The sequence below is a fragment of the Hibiscus syriacus genome, unplaced genomic scaffold (assembly GCF_006381635.1).
Source record: "Hibiscus syriacus cultivar Baekdansim isolate YM2019G1 unplaced genomic scaffold, ASM638163v2 tig00110201_pilon, whole genome shotgun sequence".
Taxonomy (NCBI): domain Eukaryota; kingdom Viridiplantae; phylum Streptophyta; class Magnoliopsida; order Malvales; family Malvaceae; genus Hibiscus; species Hibiscus syriacus.
The window spans coordinates 1,071,287-1,088,176 of record NW_024062624.1 but is presented as its reverse complement, the minus strand read 5'-3'; the positions used below and the strand labels follow the sequence as shown (position 1 = coordinate 1,088,176).

The following is a 16,890-nucleotide window of genomic DNA, read 5'->3' as shown; positions in this document are numbered from 1 at the left end:
TGATTGGTTCTATTCTCATTGTCCGAGATTGTCATTATCATTTGATTCATTTCCAATATCATAATCATTATATAATGATCATCATCAGCAGTCTTTTGTTCATTGTCTTCCATTAAATGCCATTACTTTCTAAAGTCTGCTCACTGTTTAAGAACCGCGACTCTCAGGATTTAACTTCTTGTTTTCTTCTTCTTTCTTCAGTTATATATTAATTTATGCTTTCAGAAGAGGAAAAGAAAAGAAAACATGAATGTTCTTTTAATTCATTTGCGTTTATTAAATATAAAATGTATATATATGATTTGAACATCGGTTGTGAAACATGTTCCTGCTAGTATCACAATCCAGAAGCGGAGTTAATTTCATTTTTTATTCAACTAAACAAAAACGTTAAGTATCAACAGTATGTAAGATATGTGAAATTCGATTTTATTTAAAAAAAATATTTTTTAGTTTTAAATTAATTATTCCTCGAATTATTCAAATCAATAGAATTTCGATTTTGAGTTCGAAATCGTGAAATTCGGATAACTGAAAATATAAAAATTAAAATGATGTTTTTTTAATTAAATAATTCAAATATTTTTATGGTTTGATTATTAATATTTTTTAGTTAATCACTAATATTCGATCTATCGACCGACTAATCTATCTCTAGAAGAGACAAAAACAACCCTCTCAACTCAGTTTGATCAATTCGCAAACATCAGGATTCGAATCCCTAACTTTATATAAGAAACCTAGTACCTTATCTCACTATACCAACGGGTTGTTCATTTATTTTTAATCTACTTTTTATTATATTTGAATTACATGTTATTATAATGACATAAAACACTTATATGACTTTAGCTTTTTAAATAAACATTTATTTTTTAATTTCATTTTTCAATTGTGTATGATTTTTTCGTTTCTTCGATTACTCTTTTGTTTCAAATCTATTTTTAATCAAATTTGACTAATATATTCATATATCATTATATAATGCTGTTGTAATTTCAATTGTTATTTTTAATAATATTTTATATTTCAACATTTAGTCCTTCAACTTTATATTTTATTCAATTGGTCATTCAACTGTAATTTTTTTTGTATATTTTTTCTTAACATTAATATTTTTTACTTATTTATACTTTAATCAATATTTTGTCATCAAGATCTCTTCTTTAAAAATTTTAGATGGTATTCATTTTATTAAATAACATTATAAATCTTATTTACACGTGTGAAAAGAATATAACTAAATAAATGTATATCTTATATGGTTAGCGAAAGTTATTTTAAATTTAAATTAATTAATATAATTATATTATAAATAATTGCAGTTAACGTCGAACATAAAATCGAATAACTCGATTCGAATTTTAAAAACTTTACTCAATTCGAAAAAAATCAAATAAAATTTGAATAATAAAACATAACTCGCTAACTCGATTAACTCATTTTTTTATTCAAATTAATTGAATTTATTACTTTATCATATAAGTGTATATACAAGGCGATTAAAATTTGATGTCTTCTTCTTCGGCATTCAATATTTATGTGGAGATCTGTTGATTCTCCGACTGTAGAGATCTTTACGTGTGACAGTGAGGGAGTAGCAGTGGTTGATTGCGGTTTACCTATACATGGTGCTCGTGGTTTGGGGTAGTGAAGCACACACTATCTATCACAGCGTACGCACAGTCATTGAGATGGAATTTTCACATGTTATCATCTAAAGTATTTCATTCAATGTTGTTCAACGGCTGAAAAATCATCATACGAGTCGTTTGGTATTATGTTTTTACTTCGATATTATTGCTTGTTGTGTTCACCGTGAGTCTACTAATGCTGCTTATGTCTTAACTGATCATGTTTCTCTTTCTATAATATTGTGATTTTTTTCAATTTTGTTGTTCCTTCGTGTATTCTAACTATTATTAGACGTGGTTTAAACTAAAAAAATAAACTGAATCAACAAAATATTAAGATGATAATTAAACATATTTTTTAAAATTAAAATACTGTTTAACTATTTTTAATACATCAATAGTTTGTTTTTAAAATAACAAAATTAAATGATCGTCTTATGTGAAAAGAAATTTAAAATTTGTTTGTTGTGCAATTTAGTTAAAAATGTTTTTTTCAATTTACGTTTTTTGATTAACGTAAAATATAAATTGATTAATGATATTTATTTTTGTTCAACATAATTTCTTTTACATTTTTTATAAATATAAATATAATCAATTTTAATGGAAATTTAAATTAAATATATTTTTGATAGATCATATATTAAATATTTAGTTTTGTGTAATGGTTAAACTTCAGATTTTTGTTTAAAGGGTGGTTAAAATTCTTTCATCTTTTAGCTCATTTTTTACCGATAAGGTAGTGATTTGTGTTGTTATTTTATTATAATTATTATTTTGGTTTAATGTAAAAATAGATGTCTAAAGTTAATTCTTGGTAGATTTTTTTTTTGTTAAAAATAGGTGTTAACGTTTCCGACGTTATACTTGGATGTGTCTATGGTTAAATTCAACTGTTAAATGACACATGTCAAGTTTATAAAAAAATAATATTTTTTTTGAAAATTTCTATGCCTGACATGTGTGACTTAATGGCCGAATTTAAAAGTATTAACGGTTCAAACACTGAAAAGTATAACGATGAAAACATTATACACCTATTTTTAATGAAAAATTCTTATTCACCTAAAGTTAACTTTAGGCATAATTTATGCACTTATTTTTACATTAAGCTTGTTATTTTTTGACAATAGAGGATCAAAATAGGAAAAATCGATTATTAATGGAACTTTTGTAAAAAATGGTTGATGATCAAAGTAGAAAACTGTAATAGTTGGTGACCAATAAGGTAGTTTAACCAATTATGATCACAAATGAAAAAAACGGCAAGCGGGACTAAAAGGAAAAGGACCGTTTTTATGTGCAAAAAGGACAAAAGAAAAACAAAAGCTAACAATCGAACGAGAAGTCGAGAACGACACAACAAAAAGCAGAGACTTCACAGGAAAACACAAAAAAAAAAAACATAAATAAATCGAAGCGTGAAACCGAGGGAGAAAAACAAAGTTAATCGAAGAAAATTGTTGTAAGTGATTTCGTATTATTAATTTTCCTTTTTTATTGGAAAATTAAATCGTGATTTTTTTTTCATTTCATTGCATCACTGACGTCAAATTTGCCGCGAAATTAACTATGGAGGTTAACGGCTTTAGCTTTTTTTGCTTTCGATTGTTCTCTTTTGGGCAGTTTCAATGTATTTTTTGTTGTTGTACAAGTAGAAATTTACTTAACGTGTTGATTTAGTTTTAATCAATTAAAGAGTAATACAGTTTTCTTGATGAGATTTTCAGTTGCTAGAAGATCCAAATAAACTTGTATTCGTATTGTTGTTGTCTTTCTTGTGTTAATCGGTCTCAATAAGAATTAACTTACTGATTTGATTTAGGGTTTCTATTAGTATGAAATAATTGTTATTATTTTCTAATTTTATGGTTTTATCTTATCAAGCAATGAATAGAAGTTACATCTCTAATTGAAGAAGAAGAACAAAAATGAAGAAGCAAATAAGATATTGGAACTTAGGGCCTTTGGATAGAGGAACTTGAGGTGCTAGTATTCCAGGTAATTTTAGTTTTCTTATTATTTATTTTGAAAATGCTAATGTTATGCTTTTCATGTTATTTAAATTAGTTTCTTAAACTTGTAACTTTTTTATGTCAATTCCAATCTAAGTTTCCCTTCCACTTTCAATTAATACTCTGTTTGGATTAATAAGTTTTAGAGTCGTAGTTTTGCTGGAACTTAATTATATATGTGTATTCTATTTGTCGTGGTTTTAATAATGGCTAGGGTATTAGGGGTGGAGATTTTATGGTTGTGACTTGTGAGAGTGACAAATGAATGAATCACGATGACTGGGATCCGTTGGGATAGTTGTAGATGGGCGCCCCTGATAACAAACAATCTGGCCGTTTAGACACAAAGTCGCGGATCTCTAGGAGTGAGCTTCTGAATGCGTCAAGTGATTTTTGGATGCCCGATCAGAGTTGTAGGGTATGCTACGAGTGTGACTCCCAATTTACAGTATTTAATCGTAGGCATCATTGTCGACTTTGTGGCCGTATTTTTTGTGCCAACTGTACAACAAACTCAATTTTTGTCCCATCTGATGAGCCAAGGACTGGTTGTGAAGATTCGGAAAGGATTAGGGTATGTAATTACTGCTCCAAGCAATGGGAGCAGGGGATAGCAGCAGTCGATAATGGGACCAAAACTCCTACTCCTTGTCTCTGTCCATCTCCTTCTGCAGCAAGCTTGGCCAGTACCAAGTCCACCTGCTCTTGTAATAGTAGTAGCGGCATTGTTGGTTCTACTCCATATTCAACTGAACCTGTCTACTGTGTGAACTATAATTCTGGTCTTAGCCATCGTGAATCTGCCCATATGAATGGTGCTGAACAAAACAGTGAGTCATCTAGGATGAGCACAGATCAAAGTTCAGCCTTAGTAGATTCTAATGCAAACCATTTTGGCTTTTGTGGTAACAGGTACCTTCCCCATTACTATCATATCTGACTCTGAAATTTCACATGCCTTTGCATATATATTGCTTGTTTCTTTGGGGGGGGGGGGGTTAGCAAAGAATCCTTCATGATATCAATTGTGTTGGGACGGGCCTTTACTTCATTGCTGTATGTTTTTGTGGTTGTCCATTCATATTCAAGTAACACAGACTGCTTTGGCTGGAGTCCATAAGTTATTATGCTTTTATTTTACGATTTTGAGCTAATGATCAACACTTACTACTTTCTTAACTGTTGGTTCCAGGAGTGACGATGAAGATGATGATTATGGATCTTATGGTGCACATCGTTCAGACTCAGAATCAAAGAATTATGCTCATGCTGAAGAGTATCATGGTGCAGCCAATAATGATGAATTTGACCATGTTTATAAATCAGATAAAATGCATCCTCTTGCTAAGAACACAGAAGCGAAGTCTTTGAGTGGTTCACCGTTATCTAAGAATTTTGATATACCAAGTGTGGATGAAATTAAGAAACTTGAAGCAAAAAGTGAGCTAGAGAATGCTGATGAGGGTGAAGCTCCTGCTTATGATGTGTATGGTACAGGTGCCGTGCCTGTGGATTTTGAGAGCAGTCGGGGCCTGCGGATGAAGAGGATGAGAAAGAAGCTGCTCAATTTGATGATGATGATCATGAGGGTGCTACAGGAGAGTGGGGATATTTACGATCTAATAGTTTTGGAACTGGGGAACGTAGCAGGGATAAGTCTGTTGAGGATCACAGACAAGCCATGAAAAATGTGGTGGAAGGGCATTTTAGAGCCTTGGTATGTCAGCTTTTGCTGGCCGAAAACCTTCCTGTTAGGGATGATGATGGCAAAGAGAATTGGTTGGATATAATCACATCTTTGTCGTGGGAAGCTGCAACACTTCTGAAGCCAGATACAAGCAAGGGAGGAGGAATGGATCCTGGAGGATATGTGAAAGTTAAATGCATAGCTGCTGGGTGTCGCAGTGAAAGGTAATCTTGGTGAACTCAATTTGAAAATTTCTTAATCATCACGCAACGGGAACACAACTTCACCTTAGTTCATGTTCTTAGCAGGTGGTAGCTAACAACCCAAACACAAATAACTTTTTTGTTCTTGGTAATCAACTTTATTATTGACTTCAAGATGGTTAACCGTGATTCATGGTCAAACATCAAACTCATTAGGTCTTGAAAATATGTAGTTGTTGCATTGCTTTGATACTTCTTGCGTCTATATAATTCCCATGTTAAAGATTGATAATTCCTATTACCATCAAGCGGTTATATTCTTTTTTCTTGGGTTGATGGGTACTGATTGTAGTTCTTCGATTTTAATGTCAATGAACATACCCTAAAGTTATTTCTCCAATCACATCCCTTCAAGTATCTCATCAGCTATTATTTGTGAATATCCCTCATATTTGTATTGAGCATTCACAATTATTTTCCTGTGATTCTTGATGTTTATTTGAGGCATTTTGGAGAGAATAATATGGAGAGATGGATGGTTACAATTAGCAATAAATCAAACGTCACAAAAAGAATGCTTTCTATGTTATGCAGTAGTTCATTCTATTTACCATTCATTCTGTGATGAGATTCTGATTTCTTTTTTTAAATATTTTCTCTAGTGCCGTGGTTAAAGGAGTTGCTTATAAGAAAAATGTATCTCACCGACGAATGACTTCAAAAATCGATAAACCTCGTTTTCTAATTCTTGGAGGAGCTTTGGAATATCAGCGCATTTCTAATCACTTGTCAAGTTTTGATACATTGTTGCAGCAGGTTTGTATTTCTAACTATTCCCTTCTATTTTGGTTTTTAATTAACCTAGGTTCATAAAAAGGGCTAAACAAGGAACATTCCTTTGATTCCTGCTTTCTAGAACTTGAAGCGGTTAAGGCTAATATTTGTTAGCTTACCCTCCTTTTCCAGGAAATGGACCATTTGAAGATGGCAGTTGCTAAAATCGGTGCACATCATCCTAATGTTCTTTTGGTGGAGAAATTTGTGTCCCGGTATGCTCAAGAGTACCTTCTTGCCAAAGACATATCACTTGTTCTCAATATTAACAGACCACTCTTAGAGCGGATAGCCCGCTGCACTGGTGCTCAAATTGTTCCGTCCATTGATCATCTGACATCAGCAAAGTTGGGTTATTGTGATGTGTTCCATGTGGAGAAATTTTTTGAGGAGTATGGAAGTGCTGGGCAAGGTGGGAAAAAATTGACGAAGACACTAAGGTGGGAGGTACCCACCCTAGTTGTTTTTACTGCCAACAAATAATTTTGTTGATGTTTGTCACAGTAGCTGAAGATGCAATTGTTTTAGCAAAGATGAGTATGTATAAACAGTTTAAAGGCATTACACCCTGAGCAACATAAATGCTGAAGGGACTCAAAAAAGTCTAAAACAAGCTCTTGCTAAACCTAAAAATGGGGTAAATAGATCAGGCTATATTGAAATTAATGAGCAATTATGGAGTCTACTTGATAGGGAAGCGGTGGCGGATTGATGAACGTTGCTCTTGTTGAAGAATCAAACCTAGAAAAGATCTAGACTCGATGAAGAACCAAACCTATAAAAGATCTAGACTCGATGAAGAACAATAAGGGATGAATCGAGAAGGTGCCGGGCAATAGATATGGTTTCTTTTTGGTGTTGGAAACAAGATAAAAATAAGATTAAAACAAGATAAAGAAAAGATAAATGAATTGCAAATAAAATAAGATAACCAAAAAATCAAAAGATCTCCCTTATGAAGGTGAACGATAAAGATGATTGATGACGTGGATTGATATGTGGAAAATCGATGGATAATGTCCTATCGAGCCCTCCTAGTCGCAATGAAAAGGCAAACACGATAATATAACTCTAACCAACCCTCCTAGTCGCGATGAAAAGGCAAATTGGAGTGTGAAGATTAATCTCCCTCACAAGAACTTGAAAGAACTCAAGGAGAAGAAGCTTCGAAGACACAAGGCAATCAGCACTTGCAAAAACGAACTCTCGTTGTATTATTAATCAAAGAAATCTGAATTATAAAGTTGAATGAAGCCTCCTTTATATAGGGGCTGAATTCTAAATGTCCTAAATAACTAAAGAATAAAATAATAATAAACTAAACATGTTTTAACTCTAATTCCTAATAAAATAATAATAACTAAAAATATTGTTTTAACCCAACCTTAATTCCTAATAAAATAATAAATCTGATCCTAAAAGATAATTAATCATCCTATATTAAATTATATTACAAATAATCAATATAAATATTGAAAATTCGTAATATTTACAAAATAATGTATTAATCCCGTATAGGATTTCCTGCATGCACCATCTTCAGTAAAATGGTCATATCTTGAGTTCTCGATATCGGATTGATGCGATTCAAGAACCGTTGATTCATTGGTTTTCTGAAAAGGTTGGGGGTGGTCCTCCGATTATGGCAGAACTTTTGGCGATTAAGAGAGGGTTGTGTTTGCTTATTGATTCAGGTGAGGTTCTTAATCAGAGGATTATTTTAAAATCGGACTCTACTAACGCGCTGAAGTGGATTAAAAATCCGGAATTAAGCACCCCTTTATTCCAATCATTGGTGAAGGAGATCGTCTCTATTATGGAAGGGATGGATATTATGTTAAGGCTAATCTTGAGGGCTGCCAATTGGGAAGCGGACAGATTAGCTAAAGATGGTATTGGTTGATTAGCTGCCTTTGTATTTGAGGAGTTGGAGTGTATGTTTCATTTTGTTTCTGCAGGTTTTTGTTCTCAGTATTATGTAATTTGTGTCTACGTTTTCCAGCTGATAGTGGTTTTTAAGTCTTATGCTTTCTGGGAAGGTTTATTTTGTTGTAAGAGTGGGTAATGTACTTTTCTTTTGTTTAATAAAATTATAGGCGCTCTTTTCCTCCTTTCATTACCCTTCATGTTACTTTCATAACATGGAGGGTAAAAAGGGTTTTTTTTTATGAGGCCTCATCTTCTATAAAAAAAAAAGAACCGTTGAAAAGATAAGAGACAGACGGTTGTATGTACAGAAGACATGTTTACCAAATAAGATCAGGATCCCATTCAAAAAGTCGTCTCAAGTCTGCTATTGTTCTGGCCTTCTTTTCCAATGCTTGGACGAGTGGATCATTTGGAAGAGTTATTACTTCTTCCTTTGATGTGAGCCTTGTGATACATGTATCATCCTCCGTTTCTTCAAAAAGATTCGACCTCGAATCTGAAACATTAAAGGGAGCAACATTAGAATCGTTTAATGATTCATTCACATTATTCTTACCGAATAGATATGCTTTGAATCTTCGAGACTTTGTTCTTCTAATAGGTTCGAGTAGAAACATTAGTCCAAAGAAGCATGTATTTTGGACTCTGGTGCATGTATCACTACTCAACATTCATTTATAATATTTGACTTGAATCTAGTAGTTTAGGAGAAGTTTTCATGTAGGATGCTTAGAATAAAAGTTGTTTTAGGGCTCTTTAAATAGTTCTGTTTGGTGGGCTTTATTTTGTTTGATATATTTTCTTTAGTTATTGTAATCTTATTTAAAGGGATGATTAACAAAAAAAACCGAGTGTTTATCAAAACCCTAAAACATATTTGGGTCTCTCTAATGAGCCAACTTGTACCTGGACAATTTGTTACTGTAACCATTAGGTTCTGCTGATTGAGCAATTCCCTTTATTATCAGGTGCCAACATGACTTCCTTATATGAAAAAGGGAGATTTTGGCCATCTAGCTTCTTTGGTCGTCCTATAACTTGCATGGGGAAGAACCCATCTGCCACCTTAACATGCTTTCTAATATTCATCATCTACAACTATGATTAGAGCACCTCATGGCAGCAATAGTTTTTTTTTATAGGAATGGAAGGCCTCGTTAAAAAACCCCTTCTTGATTAAGGAACTTGATATAAATCCTTAATCAGCGGAAGGAGGAAAAGAGTGCCTTGGAATTTATTAATAATGAAAATTACATAAATACACCATTACACCAATAACAGTACATAAAACTTAAAACCACCCTGCCATAAAAGCCTTCACAGTAGACCAGAAACCACATTTGAATCCTAACAATCAACCTATCCCACTCTTCGCTAGATTGTCTGCCTCCCCATTGCACGCTCTTGGAATCTTCATCACTGAATGTACCTTACCAGTGATGAGAGTCGAAATCTGATAAACTATAGACGATAAGAAAACAGGAGCCAAACCCGGGGCCTGAATCCATTCCACTGAAGACTTACAATCACTCTCAACAATCAACCTACCAACAGATTCCCAACGAGATGACAAAAATATTTCAATGCCTCTTTTTTTTTTTATAGGAGTAACAGGCCTCATTACAAACCTCCTCCTTGATTAACGGAGTCTGATAATCAGCTCCTTAATCTGCAGAGGGAGGAAGAGCGCCTTAAAACTTTTATTACTCATACGAACTTACATAATGTTTAACAAAAACTCCAATCTGAAAAACACAACATACTTAACAACTCAAGTAACAACCAAACACCTAAAAACTCAAACAATAAAACCCACTGATAATGCCTAACAATCAACCAATTCCCATCTTTGCTAAACTATCAGCCTCCCCATTACACGCCCTTGGAATCCATCTAACTGAGTGCACCCTATCCGAGAAGAGTGATGAAATCTCCTTAACTAAAGGTAAGATAAAAACAGGGGCCAAAGTTGGGGTCAATATCCATTCCACAGCCGACTTACAGTCACTTTCCACAATCAACCTTCCAACAGTAACCCAACAAGAAGACAAATAGATTTCAATGCCTCTTTTAATAGCCTTTAACTCAACAAGTGGAGGAGTTCCTTGACCAGTATTCTCTGAAAAAGTCAAAAGGGTGCAGCAATTCCAATCTCTTAAAATACCTCCAATCCCACCACTCAAGCCATCTCGCCTAACAGCTCCATCAACATTCATCTTAAGAAAATCTAGTGGGGGGGGAATCCATCTTAAGGCATAACATTCATGGCAGCAATAGTCCACTTAGGTTTTCTTTATCATGCATAATTTTTGGATTTAGTGTAGCAGAAACTATTGTGGCTGTTTGCAATCAGGTTTTTGCTAACTTTTAGGATGGTATGATGCATAGAATGTGATTACATAAAGCTCTGGTGGTTCTTGTCAGCCATTTACATTGTAATCACACTAATTTCTTTTCCAAGTAAAAATCTTTGGTGCTAACATGGTCCAATGGTTAACTTTGTTTCAGATTTTACTCAAGGGTGCGAATGGAGATGAACTGAAAAAAGTGAAACATGTTGTCCAATATGGAGTTTTTGCAGCTTATCACCTTGATCTTGAGACATCATTTCTACCCGATGAAGGTGCCACACTTCCAGAGCTCCCTTTAAAGTCTCCTATAACTGTTGCCTTACCCGATAAACCATTGAGTATTGACAGGTCTATTTCCATTGTACCCGGCTTTACCCTCCCATCCTCCAGGAAGCCCATGGATTCTCAATCTATTCATGAATTGCAGAAATCCAACACAGATGTTGTCTCAGATAGACCATCATCTGCCAACAATAAGCCCCCTTGCAAATCTACAGAGGCCAGTTTATCTTGCTGGTCAAAATGTCCTCAAAGTCTGTCAAACTATGAAGAATCTGCCATTGACACTGTTCAAGCTAGTTCTTCCTTAAATCATGCATTTAGAAAGATCGATTACATTGATCCTAAAGGATCTGTACAGATCAAAACAACTAGCAGTGGAGAAGATTTAACGGTTGAACAGTTTATTTCTCTTTCTCAAAGATTATCAGAAGCACCACAGCAAGGTAGTGGCAGTAATCATGCTGATCACTGTATGTTGGCTGCAAATCAACTGGATGGCCCAGAGTTGGCATCCTCAAAACAAGAGCCTGTTAGCAATAATGAAGAAGCAGGATCCTCAAAGGAAGAGTTTACTCCACCTTCAGACCACCAGAGCATTTTGGTGTCATTATCAACACGTTGTGTGTGGACAGGCACTGTGTGTGAACGGTCTCATCTCTTCAGAATCAAATACTATGGGAGCTCTGATAAGCCGCTGGGGCGATTTTTGCGAGATCATCTGTTTGATCAGGTATTTTTATTGTTATTTCATGTAGAAAACTTGATCTTCTTCTTTGCTTCTCATTACTAAAGATTCTTTTTTATCAGAGCTTCCATTGTCATTCATGTGAGATGCCATCTGAAGCACATGTTCATTGTTATACTCATCGGCAAGGTAGCCTGATAATATTTGTTAAGAAACTACCAGATCCTCCCTTACCAGGAGAGCGGGAAGGCAAGATTTGGATGTGGCATAGGTGCTTGCGATGCCCTCGGATCAATGGATTCCCTCCAGCCACAAGAAGAGTTGTGATGTCTGATGCTGCTGCTTGGGGTTTGTCCTTCGGGAATTTTTTGGAGCTTAGCTTTTCTAACCATGCAGCTGCTAGCAGAGTTGCAAGCTGCGGTCATTCCCTTCACAGAGATTGCCTTCGATTTTATGGGTAAGGCTTTACTTAAGAAATACACAGTATTATGTTAGTTAGAGCATAAAGATTACCATTTTGAATGGAGTGATCACTTGCAGTGATGACACTTGTGTAGGGTTGGTCTTTCTATTCTGTTTATGCAATTTCTCTCTAGTTTTTAAGCAATGAATTTGTTTTTCTATGTGACCCATTGATTGATTGGTATTAATTTTTTGTCATTTTGGTGTTTTCCCGTAGCATAATGATTATCAACAGTCATCCCTTCATATATTGCATCTGGTGTTGTTCAATACTGATTTATGGGTTCCCTGGGTATTTCATTAATAAGGGATGTAGCTGTCTATACATGTATGAGCTTTCCATGGTTTGGGGAACACCTGAACTTGGTCAAGTGGCTATTGCTCCAAGATAAAGTACCTGAAATCCTAGTACTCCCTAGCCAGTTACTCCCTTCTAGATAAGGAGGGTTATTGGCCAAGAAGAGGGTGGAAAGGGTAGGGTTAATTAATGGTATGAGATATATATTGTAAGAGAACTCAAAAGGTGTAAGAAATAATCCAATGAAGTATATCAGTTGCATTGGTATCCTCTGATTGTACTGTTTTACTACATGCAGATTCGGGAGAATGGTTGCTTGTTTCCGATATGCTTCCATCAATGTCCATTCTGTTTATCTTCCACCATCAAAACTGAAATTTAATTATGATAATCAGGAATGGATACAAAGTGAAGCAAATGAGGTTTGACTATCCTAAAATCTTGTTTCAGTTCATAAAGCTATTCTTGAATCAAATTAATACCTATAAGACCATTGATACTGTTTTGCAGGTGAGTAATAGGGCTGAATTCCTTTTTACTGAAGTGTACAATGCTCTTTAAAAGCTTTCAGAGAATTTATTAGGTTCAGGGTCCAATAGTCGTGGCATAAGGGCAACTGAAAGAAGAATCTGTATTGAAGAACTGGAAGCAATGCTCCAAAAGGATAGAAAAGAATTTCAGGTAGTTTATTTGAAACTCATTTTGTGCACCCTCTCCTTGTCCTTTATGAGCAACAGCTGCCATCTGAGGGAGGGTTATAATTTAATTCTTGAACCAAGCTGTTCAGAAGTTTTACCCCTTCTCAGATTTGTTTTCTTTAAGTGAATGAAACGAGCTTGATACACTGTCTCGTTTCTTATCTGTTTACTTTTTCCTTAGGAATCTTTAAAGGAAGTTCTTTGTAAGGAGGTGAAAGTCGGCCAACCTGTTATTGACATTCTTGAGATCAATAAGTTACGCAGGCAAATACTCTTTCTTTCTTACATTTGGGACCAACGCCTGATTCATGCTTATGGTTCTATTAACAATAATATCGAGGAAGTTACGCTTGTTGAGATGAATGCTAGTCCCAAGTCAACTGAAGTCTTTAGTAGTTGCAACTCTGCTCGAGTTGATAACACACCTGATATAAAAATGAATCAAGGAGGCAATACTGTTGAAATTAGCAAGCCAGTTGGAGATCACAAAGAAAAAGAGATGGACCAGGACTTTATTAACGGGAAGGAGGCTGAATCTTCTCTTTCTTCTAGTTTAAATAGCAGCAAGAAACCTGATGCTGTGGAATCTGAAAGAGCCGTTGGAAGGTCCCTGACAGATGGGGAATTTCCGTATATGGAAGATTTATCTGACACCCTTGAGGCAGCGTGGACTGGTGAAAGTCACCCAGTTAGCATACTTCCTAAGGAGAATGGTTACGCTGATCCTGATTCGGCTGTGGCAGATATGTCAACTGCAGTAATTTCGGATACAGGAAATCATGCTCTTGTTTGTGGTGAGGTGGAAGTGGCATGTTCTCCTCAGTCTGCTATGCCCACCAAGGGACTTGAAACTATGGAGAAATCCATGAGCTGGGAAAGCGTGCCCTTTCAAAATTTTTACGACTCATTTAATAAGAATTCTTCACTCAATGCTCAAAAGCTCAATATCAGCGAGTATAATCCAATCTACGTCTCTTCATTTAGGGAGTTGGAAAAGCAAAGTGGTGCCAGGTTGCTGCTTCCTACCGGTGTTAATGACACGGTAGTGCCTGTTTACGATGATGAGCCCACTAGTATTATAGCTTATGCACTTGTCTCGTCAGATTACCATTCACAGATGTCTGAGCTGGAGAGACAAAAAGATGGTGCAGACTCTGCAGTTTCATCATCACTTTTTGATTCAATGAAACTGTTTTCACTTAATTCTTTTACTGACATATCATCTGATACTTTCAGAAGTTTTGGATCTGGTGATGATAGTATCTTGTCTTTGTCTGGGTCACATAGCTCCCTGGTTTCTGACCCCCTCTCGTACACAGAAAATTTGCATGCTCGAGTTTCTTTTTCCGATGATGGTTCCCTTGGGAAGGTGAAGTATTCAGTGACTTGTGATTATGCAAAGCGTTTTGAGAGCTTGAGGAGGACTTACTGTCCTTCTGAGATGGATTTTATACGGTCTCTCAGTCGTTGTAAGAAGTGGGATGCCCAAGGCGGCAAGAGCAAAGTTTTCTTTGCAAAAACTTTAGATGACCGATTTATCATAAAAAAAAGTCTCAAAGACAGAACTAGAATCATTTGTCAAGTTTGGACCAGCTTATTTCAAGTATTTGTCTGATTCAATCAATACAAGAAGTCCAACTTGCCTGGCAAAGATTTTGGGCATGTATCGGGTATTCTTTATAGTAGTTAAACTTCACGAGTGAATGTTTGGCAATAATTCTGGGCAAAAAAATGTTTTGGTACAACAAAGCATTGGTTGTCAATTATGCTTTCCAATTGTTGAAGCACTCTGGTTAAATCATCTGGCACTTCTTCCTTTTTTTCTCACTCTGCTAAAAGCACATTTCACAATGTGATTTCCGAGGGACATGTGTTTGTGTGTGCGCATCTCCTTACTAGTTTGTATATGAGCTCCACTTTAGATGTGTCCAAATATGCTGTGGAAACACTTGATCTTCTGATTTTATAAAGCCTGAGATATGAGCAGCCTACGTGCACCTCGCTGAGAAAATTTTCAACTTTTATTTGCTTTATTATGTTCTAGTTTCCTAAACCAAAATTAGTCTTTTCTAATTTCGTTATAATTATACCTTGATATTGTTTGATTTTTCTTCTGGTGTCATTGTCTTGAAGGTTTCATCAAAGCACCTTAAAGGAGGGAAGGAATCAAAAATGGATGTTTTGGTGATGGAAAATCTTCTCTTCAGGCGTAAGATTACAAGACTTTATGACCTTAAAGGATCTTTACGATCAAGGTATAATCCTGATACAAGTGGCAGCAACAAAGTTCTTCTGGATCGAAATTTAATCGAAGCAATGCAGACTTTTCCAATTTTTGTTGGAAGCCAGTCGAAGCGGTTGTTGGAGAGGGCCGTCTGGAATGACACTTCCTTTCTTGCTGTAAGTTGAATTCAACTTCTCATTTGAATGTATACCGTTCCGTATATTTTCTTTATATTTTACAAATGATATTTTGGTAATTATCATTATGAAATGAAAGAAACTATGGTGGGTAATGTAGTCGGGTGTGGGCTGTATGGAACAGTGTAGGATCGTTCTTTTTTTCTCATTTGCATTCTTCATGCTATGAATTACATACATGGCGATGGGCTCTTTATATTTCTGCTATGCACATTAGCTAATTGAATTGATTTGATGGTCTGATTTGCTACTTAGTATTTTTCCTGATAATTATATGTATATTTTTGGAACAGTTAGTTGATGTAATGGACTATTCGTTACTGGTTGGTGTGGATGAGGAAAAACATGAGCTTGTTCTTGGAATAATTGATTTCACGAGGCAATACACATGGGACAAGCACCTTGAAACATGGGTGAAGACCTCAGGCATCCTCGGTGGGCCTAAAAATGCACCTCCGACGGTGATCTTGCCTCAACAGTACAAGAAAACGATTCAGGAAAGCCACGACTGCGTATTTTCTCATGGTGCCAGATCAATGGTCTCCTCCAACAATTGTTCCTAGTGGGTCGCAAACAGACCTTTGTGAAGAAAACACACAAGGTGGTAACCCTGTTGAATTATAATGCGAGTCCTTTTGTCTGTATATGTCAAGATGTAAGTTCAATACCCCATCTCCCTCACTTCATATATATACATATATATTTACATACACTTCTTACCTTCATTTTAAATGCATTTTTGCCCATTTTTTTTTCTTTTTTATTCAGTCCAATTGTAATTGTTAAATGGCTGCAATTGTGGTTAGATCAGACTATTGAATGTTCCACTATAATTATTTCAATTATTTTCTAAGCTATCATAATTAAGAGTTTATTTGGGTAACTTTCTCAATAGATGAATTAATTAAATCTTTTAGATAAAATTTAAGAAATTTTAAATTATTTATTGATGTGACGTATAAAATAAAGTTACCACATCGATAAAATCGTATATATGGCTGGCATGTCAATAAAATTTATTAAGTCATTATTTATTAACTGTCACAGCAATAGTTCAACTATCAATGTGAGTTAAAGAGTCTATTTGATTAAATTTTGTGATTGAAAAATTCAGTTGAATACAAAAGATCACTTGGGGCTTAATTGAATTTTTTGAAAAAAGATTGAGAACTTATTTACCGATAAGGGTTCATTTAGTTTACGAAATTAAGATTACCAGCGGGAATAAGATAACTGAGAATGTTATATTTTGTATTTGGTTCGTTCAGTAGGAATGTAAGATTATAGTGTTTGGTTAAATGAATAAAAGATTATTGGAATGTATATTTTATCAAATTGTCCTTATTATATATTTGTTTTTTAACAAGTTGAATTCTACTATAATTTTATTA

At 34.9% G+C, this 16,890-nt stretch overlaps 1 pseudogene; it reads left to right on the top strand.

The window, feature by feature from the left end:
• Positions 1-2,961: 2,961 nt before the first annotated feature.
• Positions 2,962-16,215, top strand: LOC120218756 (annotated as a pseudogene).
• The last annotated feature ends 675 nt before the right edge of the window (positions 16,216-16,890 follow it).